The 22,498-nt window shown below is 36.1% G+C and overlaps 1 pseudogene; it reads left to right on the top strand.

The window, feature by feature from the left end:
• Positions 1 to 18,732: 18,732 nt before the first annotated feature.
• LOC106843520 (olfactory receptor 2J3-like) lies at positions 18,733 to 19,666 on the top strand (annotated as a pseudogene).
• Positions 19,667 to 22,498: the final 2,832 nt, after the last annotated feature.

The following is a 22,498-nucleotide window of genomic DNA, read 5'->3' as shown; positions in this document are numbered from 1 at the left end:
CCCCATTTACCTGTTGGCAGTAATAGTATAATGGAGCATCTCTTCACCAATGGTTCATCCACCCATCCATTCCTCAACCACTCTTCCATTCCCTCACTTTTTCAGCACTTATTGAGCATGTACTCTCACTAGGGCACAGAATTTTTGGTAACATATGAAATAAACAAGATTGCCTAAATACTAATCACTCTCTAATGGAGGAAACAGCCATATAAAATCAAGTTCAGACATCAATCTTAAATTTTTTAAGTGGCATAAACCTAATGAAAAAAAGGGCATCTTTTTCTTAATTTAAAACACATAGAATCTGTTGTAAATATTGATAAAAGAGGAGGTATAATTCCCATTGATAGATAGTATTAATTTAAAAAAACCTAGAATTTGTCCTTTAATTTCTTGCTTTTAAGGCAGAATTCATCATAAATTTTGCCTTCCATCTTTGGTTTAGTTAACACATAGTGAAATATCTTAAGTCTTTTCTCCAACAGTTATTCTTTTTTTGAATAGTCGAAATATTGAGAGAAATTTTAGTCTGTATTCTTTGATATCCTATTATCAATAGTAAGAAAATAAGTTTCACAAATCTTAGCAAGAAAGTCTCTGAAGTAATGTAACACAAGTAAGCATCTTATATTTCTCTTTATTTTCAAGGCAGTGAGAAGTGTCCATACTTCTCACTGTTCGTTAGAGTATGGAAATGTAGGAAAGGAGTGTGGGAGAGGTGGAAATAGCTTGTGAAACTGTGATATGTAGCTTGTAAAGTAGTGGACATTATAGGCTTGGTGTAGCTAGGTAAATTAAATGCTTGGAGCACCTGTATCACCTAAAGAACAATAAAGAATATCTGAGGCAGACGGAGTGCTGGGCTCTAAAAGGACTTGATGAATCCAATAGGTGTTTGAAAGAATTACTTGAAAATATTTGGGAAAAATTTTATGATAAAAGCTGTCTGGAAAATGTTAGTTTTTTTCTTTAAGCTTCAGTAATTTGAATATTTAAGATTATAAAGTACATTATGAAAATCAACTTACTTATTTTCCAAATACAGAAGTATATTTTTTACAAAGGTAATAGTTTTGTTATATATATTATTGCCAACCATTTCCATCAAGATAAGTGTACTATGTATATAACACTGTAAACTGGAGGAATATTCAGCTAGTGTGGATGATGGATAACGGAAAATTCAATAGAAAATGAAATCTTGGCAATATCTGAGTTTTGTATGGTAACCCAAATGTCAGTTGTAGTTTTTGAGGCCTTTAATATTTAGATATGATTGATTCTAACCCTATTTCCTAAATTATTAAAATGGAAAACACATCTCAAAACTTTCCCTCAATTTCCTGTGTGGCTTGCAATTACTTTGATTCTGCTGATTTTGTTTTATCCTTTATGTGGCCGTGATTCTTCCTTTATTTGCATAAAGGCATAAACAACAATGTGCGGTGCACTCCCTTGCCCTTAATCTACTGTCCAAGAAATGAAGAACCAAGAATCACATGTATAAAAGAATTTTTAGTAAACAATTGGCACCACATATAGTGTGCCATCACAGAGCGAAAAAATTAATAAAAACTTAGAACACATAGCTTAGTTCTTTGAATCATCTTGTACTATGGAAGTCTTATTTGGGACAACTCACATAGTACCCTAGTCTCTCACTATCTAACTTTAAAAAATTTTTTTTTAAATTTCCCATTCTCTTTTCTTCTTGAAAATCATATACATATTCTTGTATATGTGTAGACTATGTTTTGGAATACTATAATTATAGCATACATGGTGTTAATTCCTAGCCACATTAGCTTAATATTCTATTTAATTTGTAATCTAAAACAAAGATCAGTTACCAAGAATTCCTCCAAGGATAAACACAGGTATTATTGTTTTTATTGTGTTATACTTTTCAAACCACTTACATGAAGTTTATGAAATTTGATCACAGGCAGGATGATAATTATGTTTTTTCTCACTTTGTAAGTGGGGAAACTGCAATGAAGAAAATATGTGACTTACCTAAGCTTAAACAACTTGTAAGGGGTGATGTCAACCTCATGGCATAGAGAGTTACTCCCTTTGTCTCTCCCCTGAAGTTACAACCAGTAGGACATCCATAGACCAACAAAGGGTCCTCTGCACAGCATACCAGAACACCTGAGACATCCATACATCTATATATATGAAGGTGGGTCGATTGGACCTGGTGGAGTGGTAGAATCAGGGGAGAAGTGGTGGCAGCTCCTAAGACTGGAGGCTCCCGGAACTGCAGTAAAACCCATGAACAGAACTAGGCAACCTATGCTCCTGGAGGCTGTAGGAACCACTGTAGTACCTGTGACCCAGTTGCCACCTACTCCCTTGGTGGTGGCTCCTCTGACCTTGGCCTTCCCAGTAGTGGAGGCTTCATTCAAAACCCTAGTACCTTTGGCAGTGGCAGCAGTGCCCATGACCAGAAGTTCCAGGAACTGTGACAGTACCTGAGACCAGAGGATCTAGAAACCACAATGGCATTCGTTACTCAGCCCCTCCACTTCTCCCAGCAGTGGTGGGTGGCTCCCATGACACAGCCTTCAAGAACTTCTGTGGCACCTGAGACTAGAGGCTCCAGTGACTACAGTGGTGCCTGTGGCCCAGTCCCTTACTCTCTGCCCTAGCTGTGGTGCCTCTGATGATGGCCCCTTCAGCAGAGGGGGCTGCATCCAACCCTAGTGCCCCCAGTGGCATTGGCAGTAACCATAACCTGAGGTTCTAGGAAACGCTTCTCTGCCCAAGACCAGAAGCTCCAGGAATTGTGGTGGGGCCTGTGACCCAGTCCCCATCCTCTCTTGGCAGTAGTGATGGCACCTGTGAACCCAACCCACCTGGCTGCAGTGGTGACACCTGAAAACCAAGTGCCCAAGCAGCAGTGATGCCAGCATCACTGGAAAACCTAGGAGAAGCAGCACAGGTGATGCGTGTGGCAGCAGTGCCTCGGGCCATGAAGAGTGTGGAAACAGTGACAGCAGAGCCTATGAACCTGGTCTCCCCCAGCTTCTGTGATGCCTGTGGTCTTGCCATCCCACTCATGGCAGTGGCACCTCAGACCCAACAAACCTGGATGTGGCAGAGGTACTTGTGACCCTCACTCTTCCCTCCTTCCCCTCCTCCCATTTCACTGTGGGAACCTGGGATCCAGGTGACCCGAGAAGCAGTAGTGGTGCTCATCAGCCCAGTGACCCCTGTGGTGATGCTCATGACTGAAGTGACATCGTAAGCAGCAAGTCACCAGCAGCACTGGAGGCATGAACAACACATCGAAGGCATGGACAACACCTCTGGCAGAGGCAGTGGAGGGTGGAAAGTACAGGCTTTAAAATGAAACCAGAAACAGCTCTGAATCAAAGTAAACAAAGCCTTATCTAATTAAGAAAGGAATTTGCTATTCTAAATGCACTGGCAGAAGAACAAGTCATTGAACACCATGAAAAACTATGGTAACATGTTATCACAAAAACAAAGTGACAATTCTACAGAAACTAAACTTGAAGTCATAGAAGTTTATGATATAACTGATAGAGAATTCAACATAGTTGTCATGAAGAAACTCAACAAAGTACAGGAAAACTCAAAAAGACAGTTCAATGAGCTCAGAATAAAATTAATGAAGAGAAGGGGTGCTTCACCAAAGTGATAGAACATCTAAAAAAGAACCAAACAGAAATTCTGGAGCCAAATAATTCAATAAATGAGATAAAAAAGAAAGTAGAAAGTATTGGAAATAGAGAAGACCTTATGGAAGAGAGATTAACAAGCTCAAAGAAAGAAATCTAGAAATGATTCAGGTGGAAGAGGGAGAGAACTAAGATTTTAAACAAATTAAGAAATGCTATGAGAAATATCTGACTCATTTAGGAAAAGCAACTTAAGGATAATGTGTATCCCAGAAGGAGAAGAGAAGGAGAAAGGAACAAAGAACTTATTTAGAGAAATAATATCTGAGAACTTCCCAAACCTGGGGAAAGAACTGGATACACAAGTACATGAAGATAACAGAACACATAATTATCTCAACACAAAAAGACCTTCTCCAAGGCATATTATATTAAAATTATCAAAGTCAATGGCAAAGGAAGATATTAGGAGCCAGAGGAAAAAAGCAGTAACCTACAAAGGAACCCTCATTAAGCTATAAGCAGATTTCTTACAGGAAACTCTACAGGCCAGGAGAGAGTGGAATGACATATGCAAAATATTGAAAGATAACAAGTCAGCCAAGAATACTCTATCCAGCAAAGTTATCTTTTAAATATGAAGGAGAAATAAAGGGTTTTCTGGACAAGCAAAAGCTGAGAGCATTCATCACTCTAGACATACCTTACAAGAAATCTTGCAAAGAGCTTTCCTACCTGAAACAAAAAGTCAAAGGTATACAAAGCTTTAAGCAAGTGATAGGCAGACAGAATCTGAAAATTGTAACTCTGTATCAGAATAGATTAGTAAACACTTAATTATAACATAACGTTAAAGGGAAAGAAAACATTAAAAATGACTATAACAGCTTCAATTTGGTAACAAATTCACAATACAAAAAGGGATAATTTGTAACAACAAAAACAGAAGGGGAAGAGGAAAAGGATGGAAACCACATAGGCAAGTAAAGATAAGATGCCATCAGCAGAAACAGGGCTATCTCATTTATGGGATATTTTATACAAACCTCTTGGTAACCACAAAACAAAAATTCAGAGTTGAGTCATGAACCAAAAAAAAGAGGAAACTGAGAAACACATCATAGAAAACCGCCAAACTGAAATATTAGACCGAATCACAAGGAAAAAGAAATAAGAAAAATATAGAGTAACCAGACAACAAAAGACAAAATAGGGGTATTAAGTCCTCATATATCAATAATCACCCAAAATGCAAATGGATCAAATTCACCACTGAAAAGACACAGAGTGGCTAGATGGACAAAAAGACAAGACCCAACAAAATGCTGCCTAAAGCAGACCTATCTCTGTTCTAGAGACAAACATAGACTCCAAGTGAAGGGATGGAAGATTATACCCCAAGCAAATGGTGACCAAAAAAAGCAAGCGTAGCCATATTTATATTAGACAAAATAGACTTCAAGCCAAAATGATAACAAAAGACAAGATGGGCATTATATAATGATAAAGGTGCCAATCCATCAGGTAGTCTTAACATTTATTAATATATATGCACCTAACATAGTAACACCGAAGTATACAAAGCAACTGTTAACAGACCTGAAAAAGAGAAACTGATGGTAACACAATGATGGTAGGGGACATTAATACTCTACTTACATCAATGGATAGATCACCCAGACAGAAAGTCAACAGGGAAATATTGGCCTTCAATGACACATTACACTAGTTGAACCTAATATATAAAGACCACTCCATTTAAAAGCAGTGGAATATACATTCTTGTCAAGTGCACATGGAACATTCTCAAATATAGACCATATGTTGAGAAACAAAACAAGTCTCAATAAATTTAAGAGTGAAATCATATCAAGCATCTTTTCTGACCACAATGGGATGAAACTAGAAATCAACTACAAGAAGAAAGCCGGAAAAGTCATGAATACGTGGGGACTAAACAACATACTACTGAACAACTATTGGATCAATGAAAAATCAAAGGAGAAATGAAGAAATATCTGCCGAAAATTGAAAGTGAACATACCAAAACCTATGGGATGCGGCAAAAGCAGTTCTAAGAGGGAAGTATATAGCAATGCAGGCCTACTTTAAGAAACAAAAAAAGTCTCAAATATATAGTCTAACAATATACCTAAAATAACTAGGAGGAAAAAAGAAAATGGAGCCTGAAGTCAGTAGAATTAAGGAAATAATGACAATCAGAGCAGAAATAAATGAAATAGAGACCAAAAAAAAAAAAAAAAGAAAAGAAAAAATTAATGAAACCAAGAGCTGGTTCTTTGAAAAGATAAACAAAATTGGCAAACCCTTAGTTAGACTCACAAAGAAAAAAAGAGAGAGGGCTCAAATAAATAAAATCAGAAATGATACAGGAGAAATTACAATGGACACCTCAGAAATACAAAAGATAAGAGAATACTATGAAAAGCTATATCCCAACAAATTGGATAATATGGAAGAAATGGATAAATTCGTAGAAACATACAACCTTCCAAAACTGGACCAAGAAGAAGTAGAGCATTTGAATAGACTGATCACCGGTAAGGAGATCAAAACAGCAATCAAAAACCTCCCCAAAAATAAGTCCAGGACCAGATGGCTTCCCTGGTGAATTCTACCAAACATTCAAAGAAGACTTAATACCTATCCTTCTCAAACTCTTCCAAAAAATTGAAGAGGAGGGGAGGGTTCCTAATTCATTCTATGAAGCCAACATTATCCTGATACCAAAACCAGACAAGGACAACACCAAAAAAGAAAATTACAGGCCAATATCACTGATGAGCATTGATGCAAAAATCTTCAAAAAAATACTAGTAAATGGAATATATTATACAACAATCAAAATACTATCAAATCAAATACAATAATACATTAAAAATATCATACATCATTCCAGGGGTGCAGTGATCGTTCAGCATCTGCAAATCTATCAATGTGATACACTACATTAACAAAATGAAGAATAAAAATCACATGATCATCTCAATGGATGCAGAGAAAGCATTTGACAAGATACTGCATCCATTTATGATAAAAACTAAATAAAATGGGTATAGAAGGAAAACACCTCAACATAATAAAGGCCATACGTGACAAATCCACAGCAAATATCATGCTCAATGGAGAGAAACAGAAAGCTATCCCTCTAAGAACAGGAATGAGACAAGGATGCCCACTGTCACCACTCTTATTTAACATAGTATTGGAAGTCCTAGCCAGAGCAATCAGGCAAGAAAAGGAAATAAAAGGGATGCATATTGGAAAAGAAGAGGTGAAACTGTCACTCTTGGCAGACGACATGATTTTATATATAGAAAACCCTAAAGAATCCATTAAAAAACTTTTAGAAATAATAAATGAATACAGTCATGTTGCAGGATACAAAATCAACATTCAAAAATTGGTTGCATTTCTATACACTAACAACAAAGAAGCAGAAAGAGAAATTAAGAATACAATCTCATTTACAATTGCAACAAAAAGAATAAGATACCTAGGAATAAACTTAACCAAAGAGGTGAAAGATCTGTGCACCGAAAACTAAATGGTACTGGGAAAACCAGACAGCCACCTGTAAAATAATGATACTAGACGACTATCTTACCCCATACACAAAAATTACCTCAAAATGGATTAAAGACTTGAATATGACCTGAAACCCTAAAACTTTTGTGAGAAAACAGAGGCACAGCAGTCTTTGACATTGATATTAGCAATGTCTTCTTAAATATGTTTCCTCAGGCAAGGGAAACAAAATAAAAAATAAACAAATAGGACTGCATCAAACAAAAAAACTTGTGCATGGCAAAGGAAACCATCAACAAAACCAAAAGACAACCTATCAATTGGGGGAAGATATTCACAAATCATATATTTGCTAAGGGATTAATATCCAAAAGCTGTAAAGAACTGATGCAACTCAACAACAAAAAACTGAGCAACGCAAGACAAAATGGTCAGAGGATCTGAATAGACGTTTTTCCATAGAAGGTATACAGATGGCCAGCAGGCACATGAAAAGTTGTTTAGCATCACTAATTATTAGGGAAATGCAAATAAAAACCATGTGGAATAAAGCAAAGCTTCGTACACTGCTGGTGTGAATGTAAATTGGTGAAGCCACTATGAAAAACAGTATGCAGATTCCTCAAAAAATTAAAAATACTATTGTATGATACATTTATTCCATTTCTTGATATTTATCCAAAGCATATGAAATCAATAATTTAAGAAGATATGTACACCCCTATGATCATTGCAACATTATTCATTATAGCCAAAACTTGGAAGCAACCTAAGTGCCCATTGACAGATCAATGGATACAGAAGATGTGGTATATATATATACAATGGAATACTACTCAGCCATAAAAAGATAAAGTCTTGCCATTTGCGACAACATGGTTGGACCTTGAGGGTATTACGCTAAGTGAAAAAAGTCAGAGGGAGAAAGACAAATACCATATGATTTCTCTCATATGTGGCAGATAAACAAACAAACATATAGATACAGAGAGCAGAGTGGTGGTTACCATAGGGGAAAGAGGTAGGGGGAAGGTGAGAGGGATAATGGGGCACATATGTATCTTGATAGATGGGAACTAGACCTTTGGTGTTGAACATATGTACTCTATACACAAGTTGAAAAATAATCGTGTACACTTGAAATTTATATAATGTTATAATCAGTGTTACCTCAACAAAAAGCAAAAAAACGATACAAAGAAAACAAAAAAACCCAACTTGTATGTGACAAAATCAGGGTAATGACAATTGATTTTTAGCTCTGACGTCCTTTTTTTTTTGAGGAAGATTGGCCCTGAGCTAACATCTGTGCCCATCTTCCTCTACTTCGTATGTGGGATGCCTGCCACAGCATGACTTGATGAGTGGTGCTAGGTTCACGCCCGGGATCTGAATCAGTGAATCTCAGTCCGCCAAACTGGAGCTCGCAAACTTAACTGCTGTGCCACCGGGCGGCCCCCTATAACCTTTCTTATAGTCAACAACACCCAAGGTAAGCTAGAAACTCTGAGGTCCTCCCATTGCCAGCCTACACCTCAGACCAACATTTGGTGAATTGGCATTTACCCAACACACGTGAATTTGAGCGACAGGCAATTTTTCTGAAAGGCTAACAATGAAGACAGCCTTTTTGCAGCTGAGAATGGAGGCTAAATGCATTGAAGCACCAGCTGCTTCTTTACTTCAGTAAAATTCTCCTTCTCATTCAGACAGATGTCTCTCAATCTTTATCTGCTTCATCTTATGCTTAGTCCTGTGCAGCATCCCTACACACATGCTTGGTTATCTCTTCCTGTTGTGTCTCAGCAGGACAGGATTATCAGCACAAATATGTCATCCAGGTAATCACAGAAACTAGCTCTGGCTTCCAGCCCAGACACACTCATTCTCTGCTCTTTTTTTGGCTTCAGGTTCACTTCTTGTATCTCTGTTTTACAAATGTGGGACTGGAACGTCACTAATTATCACACGTTATGACAATATCAAGTGATTTCAAACATAATAAATTTTCAAATTCAAACCCACCATGTTCCAGTTATAATTGGGCAACAACAAAAAAACTTACAGAAGAGACAAATAGTACAAAGACTCACCATAGACCTTCAGCATATTTCACACTTATTAACATTTACCATGGTTCCTTTCATTGTCTGTCTATAATAATATGTTTACATGCATTGAAATATTTTTCTAAAATATTACAGAATATAATACACACCTACCCCCAAGTGCTCCTGTGGATATATCCTAAAGAAAAGATCTGATCTATGATCCCAAATTGGATTTAGGTTTTATGTCTCTTAGTGTCCCTTAATCTGGAACCATTTCTCAGTCTTTGTCTTTAATGAGCTTAACATTGTTGAAGAATACAGGCCATTCATTACGTATAATCATCTTTCAATTTAGGTTTGCCTTATATTTATGCTTAATTACATTGTTCATTTTTTACAGTAATGCCACAGAAGTAATATTGTGTCCTCTTGAGTGCATCTTATTAGAAGATACATAGTATTTATTTATTCCGTTACTGGTGATATTAACTTTGATCACTTGGTTAACCTGATGTCTGCCGTGCTTCTTGACTATAATGTTACTATGTTTCCCTTGGTAGTTCATAAGCACCTTTGTTGAAATTACGTAGAATTCTATTTTTCCCTTTACTTTCACCCACTAGTTTTATTTATTTATATTTTTATTTTTTCTTCAACTTTGTTGAGATAATATTGTTATATAACATATATAAGTTTAGGGTATACAATCTGATGATTTATGCACATATGTGTTGCAAAATGATTACCACTATAAGGTTAACACATCCATCTCCTCACATAATTGCAATTTTTTTTGGTGATGAATACATTTAAGATTTTCTCCCTTAACAACTTTCAAGTGTATTATACTTGAAAGTGTATATAATCACCATGTGCAAATCAGATCTCCAGAATTTATTCCACTTATAGCTGGGAGTTTACACCCTTTGACCAACATCTCCTCATTTCTCCCAATCCTAGCCCCTGGCAACCTCCATTCTACTTGTTATTTCTATGAGTTTGGCCTTTTTGATTCCACATAAAAGTGAGAGCATCCAGTATTTGTCTTTTTCTATCTGACTTATTTCACTAAGCATAATGCCTTCAAGGCCTGTCCATGTTGTTGCAAAACTCATTTCCCTCTTCTCATGGCTGAATAATATTCCATTATATATATATATACCTATATTCTTTGTCCATTCATCTGTAGGTGGACAGCCAAGTTGTTTCCATGTCTTGACTATTGTGAATAATGCTGTAATGAACATGGGATGTATATATCTTTGACATCCTATTTTCATTTCCTTCTGATATATACCACATGCCATTATATATACTAGTACACCAACTTCTCTCTCACCTTGACACCCCATATCCTTTCTAGAAAAGGAGTAAAGGGAGGTTGCCAGGGGGCTTGACATTTTTCTGGAAAAAATTTAAAAGCTGAAGCTTTGATTTCCAACCCACAATACTTGTGGACTGGTAAACTCAAAAGGGCTGGGGCCCTCCAATCCCAGCTTCCCCTCCCTCATCTCCCCCAGGCCCAAATCTTGATTTTGGCTCCCGCATCTCACTTTTCCTGTGCTTCACCTCATGAATATTTTTTCATGAGGCAATTTGATATTTTTTTGATATTGGGAGTGGGTCCTGCTGCCCTCCCAAGCTGCACAGAAAACATTCTATTTGCCCTATCTCACATCTCCTGCCCTGAACTCAGATCCCTGCTATAGCTATTTATCCCTTTCCTGGCTTCCAAAAGGCACTGATCTCTATTATGTATAAATAAATATAAAAGATTTATTCATAATATTTATTTATATTCATTAAAAATTTAAATTCATAAGATTATAACTACAAAGAATATAATTTTTATTAATAGGAGTACTGCTAAAGAAAAATTGATATATCCATACAGTGAAATAACATGCAGTAATAAGTAAAACTATATACCGTCATGGAAGGTGCAACAGACATATTGAGGGACTATCTGGATGATATGGTAGTTTTATTTTTAGTTTTGGAGGGACTTCCATACTGTTTTCCATAGTGGCAGTGCCAATTTGTGTTTCCACCAACAGTATACAAGGGTTGCCTTTTCTCCAGATCCTCGCTGACACTTGTTATCTCTTGTCTTTTTGATAATAGACATTCTAGCAGATGTGAGGTGATATATCATTTTGATTTTGATTTTCAGTTCCATGATGATTATTATCATCATGTTTTCATGTACCTGTTGGCCATTTGTATGTCTTCTTTAGAAAAATGTCTGCTCAAGTCCTTTGCCCATTTTTTAATCAGGTTGCTTTTATGCTATTGAGTTGTATGAATTCTTTGTATATTTTGCATATTAATGCTTATCAGATCTATGATTTGTGAATATCTTCTCCCAAATGATATATTGCCTTTTCATTTTGTTAATGGTTTTGTTTGATGTTAGAAGCTTTTTAGTTTTATGTTGTCCCATTTGTTTTTTTCTTTTGTTTCTCTTACCTGAGGAGACATGTCTAAAAAGTAAAGAGTGTACTGCCTATGTTTTCTTCTAAGATTTTTATGGGTTTCAGATCTAACAGTAGTATCTTTAACCCATCTTGAAGTAATTTTTGTGTGTGACATAACATGGTGGTCTAATTTCGTTCTTTTGCACGTGGCTGTCTGGTTTTCCCGACACCATTTATTGAAGAGAATTTCCTTTCTCCATTGAAATGGATGTTCAGCATGTTCTTGACTGTTTTGTAGAAAATTAGCTTTTCTTAAATGTGTAGGTTTACTCCTGGGCTCTCAATTCTGTTCCATTGATTTGACTATCTGTTTTTCTGCCTCTACCATGCTGTTTTGATTGTTATATTTTATTAGCATACTTTGAAATCAGGGAGTGAGACCTCCAGCTTTGTTCTTTTTTTCCTCAGGATTTCTTTGACTGTTTGGGTCTTTTGTTGTTCCATATAAGTTTTAGGATTATTTGTTCTATTTCCATGAAAAATATTGTTGGAATTGATAGGAATTCAATTGCATTGAATCTGTAGATTGCTTGAGTAATATGGACATTTTAACTGTATTAATTCTTTCAATCCATGAGCATGGAATCTCTTTACATTTTTTTATGTCTTCTTTGATTTCTTTGAAAAATGTCTTACAGTTTTCAGTGTATAGGTCTTTCCTTGGTTAAATTTATTCCTAGGTATTTTATTCTTTTTGTTGTGATTGTAAATGGGGTTGTATTCTTGATTTCTCTTTCCACTAGTTTGTTGTCAGCACATATAATTACGACTGGTATTTGTATGCTGATTTTGTACCCTGAAACTTTATTGTATTTGTTATTACTAGTAGTTTTTTGGTCGATTCCTTAGGAGTTTCTCTCTATAAAATCATGTCATCTGCAAATAGGAACAGTTTGCCTCTTCCTTTCCAATTTCCTAAACTTTTATTTCTTTTTCTCGTCTAATTGCTCTGGCTGGGACTTCCAATACTATGCTAAGAGTGGTGAAAGTGGTCATCCTTGTCTTGTTCCTTTTCTTAGAGGAACAGCTTTCATTTTTTCACCGTTGAGTATGATGTTACATAGAAACTATATATTAACAAAGAGGTTGATGTACATAGTTGAGCAGTCAAGATTAATTATTAAAAGCCCTATTAATGTGACCTTTCAGAAATGCCCTTTACCTATGACTCACTTAGAAAACTCAGTTAGCTTCAGTCATTAGTTTGCATTATCTGTTTCATGATAGTTTCCTGTGGAATGTAGAGAAAAATGCCTAGAAGATTTGCTGTGCTTAAGAATTTGCAATCTGAGATAATAAATCCCCTGAGAGTAGAAGGAGTTGAACTCTCCATGGTGTGGTTAACTCTACTATTTGCTTAGTGGGGAAATAATTGAGATAATAGCAGGAAATTTCAGAAGCAAATTTTAAAGAAGTTTCTCTGCAAAGCATTTCAACACTCCTCTCCCCAGTGCCCACTTGGTCCTTCACTCCTCCTCACTATCCCAATACAGACATCATAGTACATACACAGAAAGAAACTTAAATCTGAGACTTATCGGTGTTTTTCATAAGTACTTTTATTTCACTCCAGAGACCTCTTCTGGGGGAATAGTGTTACAAACTTTCAGAGTTAGAAGTGTCTGCAGAAACTACTATTGTCCAACCTCCAATTTCCCAGTATTAATTCTTGTTAAAATATTTATCATATAATATATTAATTTATTGTACACTTAAACCTTTTATCCCATGATATCATAATATAATTTTAAGTGCTTGGATTTCTTTAGTGTCTAAAAAAAATAAATATTACAAAATTAACAAAAATTTTATCTTTTTAAACCTCTTCAGAATACCTATTTACTGTCTTTTTGCAATTGAATTCCATTTCTTTTCACAGGTAACTAATAAAACCTTTACTTACATCTTTCTTGGAATTCACCTCTAGTTTTTCTAGAGTCCTTTTAAACTTCTGTGCTAAAAGTGTTTCACGATGTTAATCTCCTTGACAAAAACAACACCTCTTGCTCAGTCCTCAAGACTTAAAACATTACCATTAATTTGGGCTCGTCTCTTTCCAGAAGAATTACATTCAATAAATTTCCAAGTCACCTGCTGCATCACTGTTTTAGGCTTTTCTCTTCTTTTTAATTTTACTGCTCTTATCCTAGTCAAGGACCTCCTTATCTGTTGCATAGATTGTTACAGGAGCCTTAACTGATCAAGTGCAGTGTGGTGGAATCATTGCAGGAGACAGTAAGTGTGCTTGTTAATTACAGGGTGCATAAGGAAAAATAAGTTTTCTCTGGTTGGATTTGTAGATATTATCTAAAAAAAGAAGAATGAGCAATTTAAGTTTATTATTGTAAGTGTATAGTTAAACATCTAATGGAACAAAATATTTCAAAGTGGTTGATTATTCATGAAAGGTATCTGGGATGGAGAAGAATGGAAGAGCTGACTGTTTCACAGGTGATCCAGTGAAGTTATTGTATAGTGTTTATTTTATATATATATAATTTTTATATATTATCTAAAGTTTGCATTTATATATATAATTATATATGTTTACACATCATTATGTATACATATAAAAATTATATAATGTTTATATATTGTTTTCTAGTGTTTATGTAATATATAAAATGTTATATGTAATGTTATATATTATATAAAACTACATAAAACATTTATTAAATTTTAAATTAAAGTAAAAACAAGTACAAAGGGGCAAAACATCTGCCAATTCTGGTTTAACTTTTCCTATAATATTTTAGAATATTTTTTCCCCAATCAGTCTGAGAAATCAACTGAAAAAAGAAAATTGTTTTAAGATTAATATTGGGTGATCTTAATGTAATATACCTAAGAAAATGTTTTAGACTTTTCTATCCTTAAAGAAACAGACTATTACATCATTTTCTCTTAAAAATCAGAGGAGACTTTAATGGTTCATGTTAATGGAACATGGTTTTGCATGGCAGTGGTTTATCTCTCACATGTTTTTGTAAATGTGTGTGATTGAGCTCAACAGCATATCAGCGACAAAAAGTTCCAACTCTGGAGCCAGAATACCTGGGTTCAAATCCTGCCTCCACCACTAAGTAACATTGTGGCAATGGATAAGTGAGTGGCTTAAGTTCTCTGTGCCGCAATTTCCTCATCTGTAGAGGCTGGATAATAAAACTAATCTATGTTGTATGGTTGTGGTGGGGATAAAAAGATCAATATACGTACAATGTTTAAAATAGTGCCCAACTCATATTAAATGCATTAAAAGTGTTTGCTATTTTATTAGAGAGGGCATGTCAGACCCAGTGTAAAATCAGAAGCCAATATGCAACACCAAATGAACACAGACAAAGAGTTCAGATGTGAAAGGCAAGTGACGTGTGAATGTGGCTCATTTTAGAACCAAAGCACTGTTGATGTTTCGAGTGGAAATAAGAGACACACAAGCTTAAGACTTTCTAGTTAATGCCTGTGGACCCCGCAAGACTTAGATGAGTAGACATGTAATACAAAAAAACAGGCTGTAGCATCAGCTGTGTGATTAGATATTAGGAAACAAAAATCCCACCCTGACAAAGATTTTTAGGAGAAGTCACGGGAAGTTGTTAACGGAAGATCTTTGAAATAGTAAACAAAATTAGTAAAGATCATCTAAAGGTTCAGTATAAAAGGTTTGAGTGATATTGGGATAATTTTCTAAACTTTTGAAGGGATAAACTTGGAATTAAATCTAAAAGACAATCAGGAATGCATAAACGATATAGGTAGGCTCTCAAAGAATACCATGTTAAATAGGAATTTAATTGTAATGTGTTCCAGTTTTCTATTTCCTGGCTCCCAAACCTCCCCTACTTCTAATCAGTTGTCTTGTAAATTTGGGACTTAGCCCCAGGGGAAGCTGTGGAAAAAAATCAGATGACAGTACAATGGATACTTTTCATTGTTAGTACAACCCAAAGCAACTTTTTTCCATGTTGGTTCCTGATAAATTCATTGTCATTTCAGTGCTAGTACTACCCAACGCTGAAGGCATTTCTGTGAAGAGTTTTGTCTCGTGAACATTACAACATTGTAACCAGGACAGCTCCTGGAAGAGCATTAATTGCAACTTTGGGATTTATCCTCCCAATGCCCCCAGTCAAGGAAAGAAAGTCATATTATTCTTTTTGTTTCCCTAAAGGTCCCATTTGCTTTGGGATACGGGGACCATCCCCTGATAACTTAAATGCCCTAAAGAGTTCCCAGGTTCTGCCAAAAGCAAATCTGTTGGACAAACCCAGGCTCTCTCTCTCCCATAACAATGATAATCATAGCTATTTTCAGACTCTGCTTTCCGTAGTTAGATTTCATACATTAGCAAAGATGGTATAGGAGGACTATTAAGTTAATGTTCTCAGGTCACATGGCAACCAGAGAGCCCTGTATCAGTTTAGACATGATGAGGACATAGACCAGGAAGAGAATGACAAGGAACGTGGATAAACACAGGAAGGTCGGTACTGAAAGAAGTTGATGGAGCACCACTTAAGAACCAGGTTTACTATAAAAGAGCGAATATGACAAGAATTAGAAAAATGTCCATTGGTAACCATGGGGTTGAGAAGAGAGTGCTAAGCCATCCGTTTCCCTGATAATGTTTGACATAAAGGAAGAGAGAAGACTTTTTATTCCACAGTCCATAAAAGCTACCTTTGCTAGAGAGTTCATTTCCCTCTTTTCCACTAAGAAGAAAGTCAAACCATAAAGCTCCAAACTTTTGTTTTCATTAATTCTGTATTTTTGGGGTTCCTTTTCCTCTATCTCTTTTTACTTTTAGAAGAATGCTGAAAGACAGGTTATACAACAGTTAAAGAAATATCACACAACTGCCACTTTCTTTTAATTAATCCAGTAAGGAATTCAGGCAGCTTTGTAAGGGAAGAAAATTATGTCTGCGTCAGAACACGTACCCACTGCTTTTGAGTTCAAATATCTTATGGTGTATTACCTCTTATTCAGGGAAATTTGAAAATATCCTGTGGAATTTTCCATCATGCCTCAAAAGGTTAATGATCCTTTCATTCCCAAAATACTCAATGGTGTGTAGATATCTTTGTGCCTGTCTGAATCACCCTGAGCCACATTCAATGTTCCTAGCTCTCCAGCATAACTCAACCAATCAGATAACTCTTGTATCTTTTTTTTTTTTTTGAGGAATATTAGCCCTGAGCTAACATCTGCCGTCAATTCTCCTCTTTTTTCTGGCCCCGAGGTGCCTATCTTTCTCTGCTTTATATGTGAAACTCCTGCCACAGCACGCCTTGACAAGTGGTGCATAAGTCCACACCAGGGATCTGAACCGGACTGACAAGTGATGCAGGTCCAAGCAATGCAGGTCCGCACCGGGGATCTGAACCAGCGACCCCTGGGTCTCCAAAGCAGAATGTGCGAACTTAACCACTGTGCTACTGGGCTGGCCCCCCTTGTATCTTTTTTAATAGTCAAGATTACAGTATTTGAGCCAGTAAAAGTCCCTCTAAAGTCTGCTGGTAGATCTGTTTTGGTTGAATTTGTCTTTTGCCATATTCTATCAGAGAGTGTGGGAGGAGCAGAAGTGGCAAGCCTATTTAGAAATATTTAAATGGTGAGTTACTATGTCTTATAGCAGTAACTATATAGTAAACATATTTATCTTTTCTATGAAAGACTGATGATGCACAATAGAAATAAGCAACTAAAAACCCAAACTGTTGGCACACAGTTGAATTTCTTAACTTTATTTTTTACAATAAACAACCACAAGAGGAACTTGTTTGGGATTTTATGCAATATTCACATATCTTTGTGTATTAAAAATTAGTGTATTTTCTATTCAGAAGTTCTGTTCCAAAATGTAGAAAATCTAAGACATATGAAGTAATTATAAATTATGACAATTTAAATTATGTTTTAATTATTGTAAATTACATGAAATTTAGTGGGAACTATCTTTTTTTTGTTTTTCTTTTGCTGAGAAAGATTCTCCCTGAGCTAACATCTGTGCCAATCTTCCTCTATTTCGTATGTGAGTTGCTGCCACCGCATGTTTGCCAACAAGTAGTGTAGGTGTGCGCCCAGGAACTGAACCTGGGCCACTGAAGTGGCATGCACCCAACTTAACCACTGGGCCACAGGGCGGTCCCCCTGTGAAAACTACCTTTAACCCTTATTGTCCAGGTCTCACACTTTCAATTCCAAGTACCACTATTAGAATCCCTCTCCACTTTCCTGCTCCAAACACCCTCCCTTTCTCTGTTGCTCCCTCTCTACAGTTTTCTTCAATTCTGTAATTTTTTTTGCCTTTCAAAATTATTTATACTCTCATTTAGGTTTGGAAGCATTCCATCATTGAGTTTCTCAATCTATTTCACTTCTCAGCTAATGAGGACTATTATGAATATTCATAAGTTGGTGTCTGTGTCCTCACACATGTGTCTTTGTTTATACTTCCATTTATATGTTCTTTTTTGTCTGGAAATAAGCTGGTAGCATAAATAAACAAATAAGAATATTTTTTATTTCTATAATCATATTCAATTGAAGTTTATTTTTTACCCAATATTAATATTTTAAAGTTACTACTGAATTATTTTTCATGTCATGGTAAACCTTCATCTATATGTAAGATTATTAATTATAGATATTTCTTTCCTGTAACCACAAAAATTGGAAATAGCCTGAAAGTGTGAAAAAGGGAATACATTTGAAGTTTTCCTGTAAAAAAGATTATTCTTTATGAAAATCATCTTCTGGCTATGGAACATCTTTAATCTTCATCTATCCAAATGCTAACTTAGGGATGCATAGAAGGAACTCATTCATTTGAGAAATTATTGGTTGTATCTACAACAGGACAAATGTCTGAATGAAATAAAAAACCAAATCTATCAAAATTCTACTGTCATAATGGTAGTTATTTCTCTATCTATTTGCAAGGTTGGAAAATGGCAGCCTTTGCGTTTATGTAATTCTTTCTTCAGGTACAGGAAAAAAATGAATAATGAAGGCAAAAAATGCAAGTTCTGGAGGCTACTTTGTTCTGCTGGGTTTTTCTAATTGGCCTCATTTGGAAGTAGTTCTCTTTGTGGTTATCTTGATGTTCTACTTGATGACGTTGATAGGCAACCTGTTCATCATTATCTTGTCACACCTGGACTCCCATCTCCACACTCCCATGTACTTCTTCCTCTCAAACCTCTCTTTTCTGGATCTCTGCTACACCACCAGCTCCATCCCTCAGTTGCTGGTCAACCTCTGGGGCCCAGAGAAAACCATCTCTCATGCTGGTTGCATGATTCAACTTTACTTTGTCCTTGCACTGGGAACAGCTGAATGTGTGCTACTGGTAGTGATGTCCTACGACCGTTATGTAGCTGTATGTAGACCCTTGCATTACACTGTCCTCATGCACCCTCGTTTCTGCCGTCTGTTAGCTGTGGCTTCATGGGTGAGTGGCTTTACCACCTCAGCCATTCATTCTTCCTTTACTTTCTGGGTACCACTCTGTGGACATCACCAAGTGGATCACTTCTTCTGTGAAGTTCCAGCACTACTGCGATTATCATGCGTTGATACTCATGCTAATGAGCTGACCCTCATGGTCATGAGCTCCATTTTTGTGATCATACCACTTATTCTCATCCTTAGCTCCTATAGTGCCATTGCCAGGGCTGTGCTGAGGATGCAGTCAACAACTGGCCTTCAGAAAGTCTTTGGGACCTGTGGAGCCCATCTTCTGGTTGTATCCCTCTTTTTCATTCCAGTCATGTGCATATATCTCCAGCCATCATCAGGAAATTCTCAAGATCAAGGCAAGTTCATTGCCCTCTTTTATACTGTTGTCACCCCTAGCCTCAACCCTGTAATCTACACCCTAAGAAACAAAGATGTAAGAGGGGCAGTAAAGAGACTACTGGGGTGGGAGTGAGCCCAGATGCTGTGACGTTAACAGTGTAATAGAGCATCTCTTCACCAATGGTTCATTCAACTATCCGTTCGTCAACCTATCTTTCATTCACTCAGTCTATCAGTGCTTATTGATCACATACTCTCACAGTGTCACAGAGTTATTTGTAACAGATATGAAGTAAAGAAGTCTGCCTAAATACTAGTCACTCTCTAATGGAGAAAACGGCCATGTGAAATCAAGATCAAACATCAATCTTAAATTTTTTTCAGTGGCACAAACCTAATAAAACAAAGGTGTCCTCTTCTTAACTGAAAATGAAGCATGGAATTTGTTGTAAATACTGATTAAAGAGCCGATGTAATTCCTATGGAAAGATTTTCTTAATTTAAAAAAAACCTAGAATATGTTTTGTAATTTCTTGCTTTTAAAGCATAATTTATCATAAAATTTGTCTTCTATCTTTGGTTTAGTTAAAGATATAGTAAAATACCTTAAATCTTTTCTCCAACATGTTATTCTGTTTTGAATAGTAGTTAATAGTGAGAGAATTTTTGGTCTGTATTCTTTAATATCTCATTATCAATAGTAAGAAAATAAGTGTTATGAATCTTAGCAAGAAAGGCTTTAAAGTAATGCAGCAGAAGTCAGCATCTCGTATATCTCTTTTTTTCAAGGCTGTGAGAAGTGTATAGGAGGTAGAAATAACTTATGAAACTGTGATATATAGCTTGTAAAGTAATGGATATTATAGGCTGGGTGTAGTTAGGTAAAGTAAGTGTTTGGAGCATTGGTATAACTGAGGAAAATAAGGAATATCTTAGGCAGGCAGAGTACTGGGTTCTGAAAATGATTTGATGATTCCAATGGATGTTTGAAAGAATTATGTGAAAATATATTTGGAAAAATTTTGTGATAAAAGCTGTATGGGAAATGTTAGGTTTTTTCTTTTTAAGCTCGATTTAATTTGAATATTTTAGGTAAGTAAATTATGAATATCAACTTACATATTTTCTAAATAAAGAAACGTATTTTTTAAAAAAGTAATAATTTTGTTACATATGTTATTGCTAACCATCTCCACTGAGATAACTGTACTATGTATATGACACTAAACTGGCAGCTAGACTGGAATAATGGGTAAGGACAATTCAATATAAAGGAAAATCTTGGCAACATCTGAGTTTTGTATGGTAATGCAAATGTAAGTTGTAGTTTTTGAGGCTTTTAAAGTTTAGGTATCATTGATTCAAACCCTTTTCCTAAATTACTAAAATGAAAAACATCCCCAAACTCCCTCTCCATTTCCAGTGTGGCTTGTAATTACATCGATTCTGCTGACTTTGTCTTCCCCCTGTGTGTCTGTGATTCTTCCTTCATCTGCAACTGGGCATAAACAATGCTATGGGCGTATTCACTTGTCCTTAACCTACTGTCCAAGAAATGAAGAACCAAAAGTCATGTATATAAAAGAACTTTTAGTAGATAATTGGCACCACAGATAGTGAACCATCGCAGAGCAAAAAAACTTATACAAACTTTAAAAAACCTAGTTTAATTCTTTGAACCATCTTGCATTATGGAAGTCTTATTGTTGGGGACGTCTTTTATAGTGTCCTAGTGTCCTAGTCTCTCACTATCTAGGTTTTTTCCCATTCTCTTCTTTTTCCTTTTCTGCTTGCAAAATGTATAAACATAAAGATTGAAGTTACTCCATGATCAAAGGGCTTCAGAATGACTATTGTGTTAGTAGGCATGAAAATAACTTTAATTTCGTTGTTCCTCTCCATCAGAGCTCTTGAGTGGCCAGGTGCATTGTAAATAAGCAGTAATATTTTGAAAGGAATCTTTTCTTTTCTGAGCAGTAGGTCTCAATAGTGGGCTTAAAATATTCAGTAAACTCTGTTGTAAACAGATGTGCTGTCATCCAGGCTTAGTTGTTCCATTTCTAGAGCACAGGCAGAGCAGATTTAACATAATTCATACGGGCCCTAGTGTTTTTGGAATGGTAAATAAGCATTGGTTTCAGTTTAAAGTCACCACCTGCATTAGCCCCTAACAAGAGAGTCAGCCTGTCCTATGAAGTTTTAAAGCCAGGCTTAACTTCTCCTCTCTAGCTATGAAAGTCCTAGATGACATCTTCTTCCGCTAGAAGGCTGTTTCATCTCCACTGAAAATCTGTTGTATAGTGTAGCCACCTTCATTAATTAGCTAGATCTCCTGGATAACTTCTTGCAGCTGCTTCATCAGCACTTGCTTCTCCACCTTGTACTTTTATATTATAGAGATGGCTTCTTTCTTAAACCTCATGAACCAACCTCTGCTGGCTTCAAATGTTTCTTCTGCAGCTGCCTTTCCTCTCTCAGCCTTCACAGAACTGAAGAGAGTTAGGGCCTTACTCTGGAACGGGCTTTGGTTTAATGGAATTTTGTGGCTAGTTTGATCTTCTACATCCAGACTGCTAAAACTTTTTTATTATCACTGTTAAGCCCTTTTGCTTTCTTATCATTTGTGTGTTCACTGGAGTAGCACTTTTTATATCCTTGAAGAGCATTTTCTTTGTATTGAAAACTTTGTTAATTTTTTGGCATAAAAGGCCTAGCTTTCAGCCTCTGATTTCAACATGTCTTCCTCACTAAGCATAATCATTTTTAGCTTTCAATTTAAAGTGAGAAACATGCAACTCTTCCACTTACTTGGAGACTTAGAAGTGATTGTAGGATTATTAATTGGCCTAATTTCAATATTCTTGTGTCTCAAGGAATAGGAGGCCTGAGGAGAGGGAGAGAGATGGGGGAATGTCTGGTTGGTGGGGCAGTCCCAACATAAACAACATTCATCGATTAAGTTCAC

This window comes from Equus asinus, chromosome 8 (assembly GCF_041296235.1).
Source record: "Equus asinus isolate D_3611 breed Donkey chromosome 8, EquAss-T2T_v2, whole genome shotgun sequence".
In the NCBI taxonomy this organism is placed as follows: domain Eukaryota; kingdom Metazoa; phylum Chordata; class Mammalia; order Perissodactyla; family Equidae; genus Equus; species Equus asinus.
The sequence above is the reverse complement of the archived record's forward strand: the minus strand, read 5'-3'. Positions and strand labels throughout refer to the sequence as shown.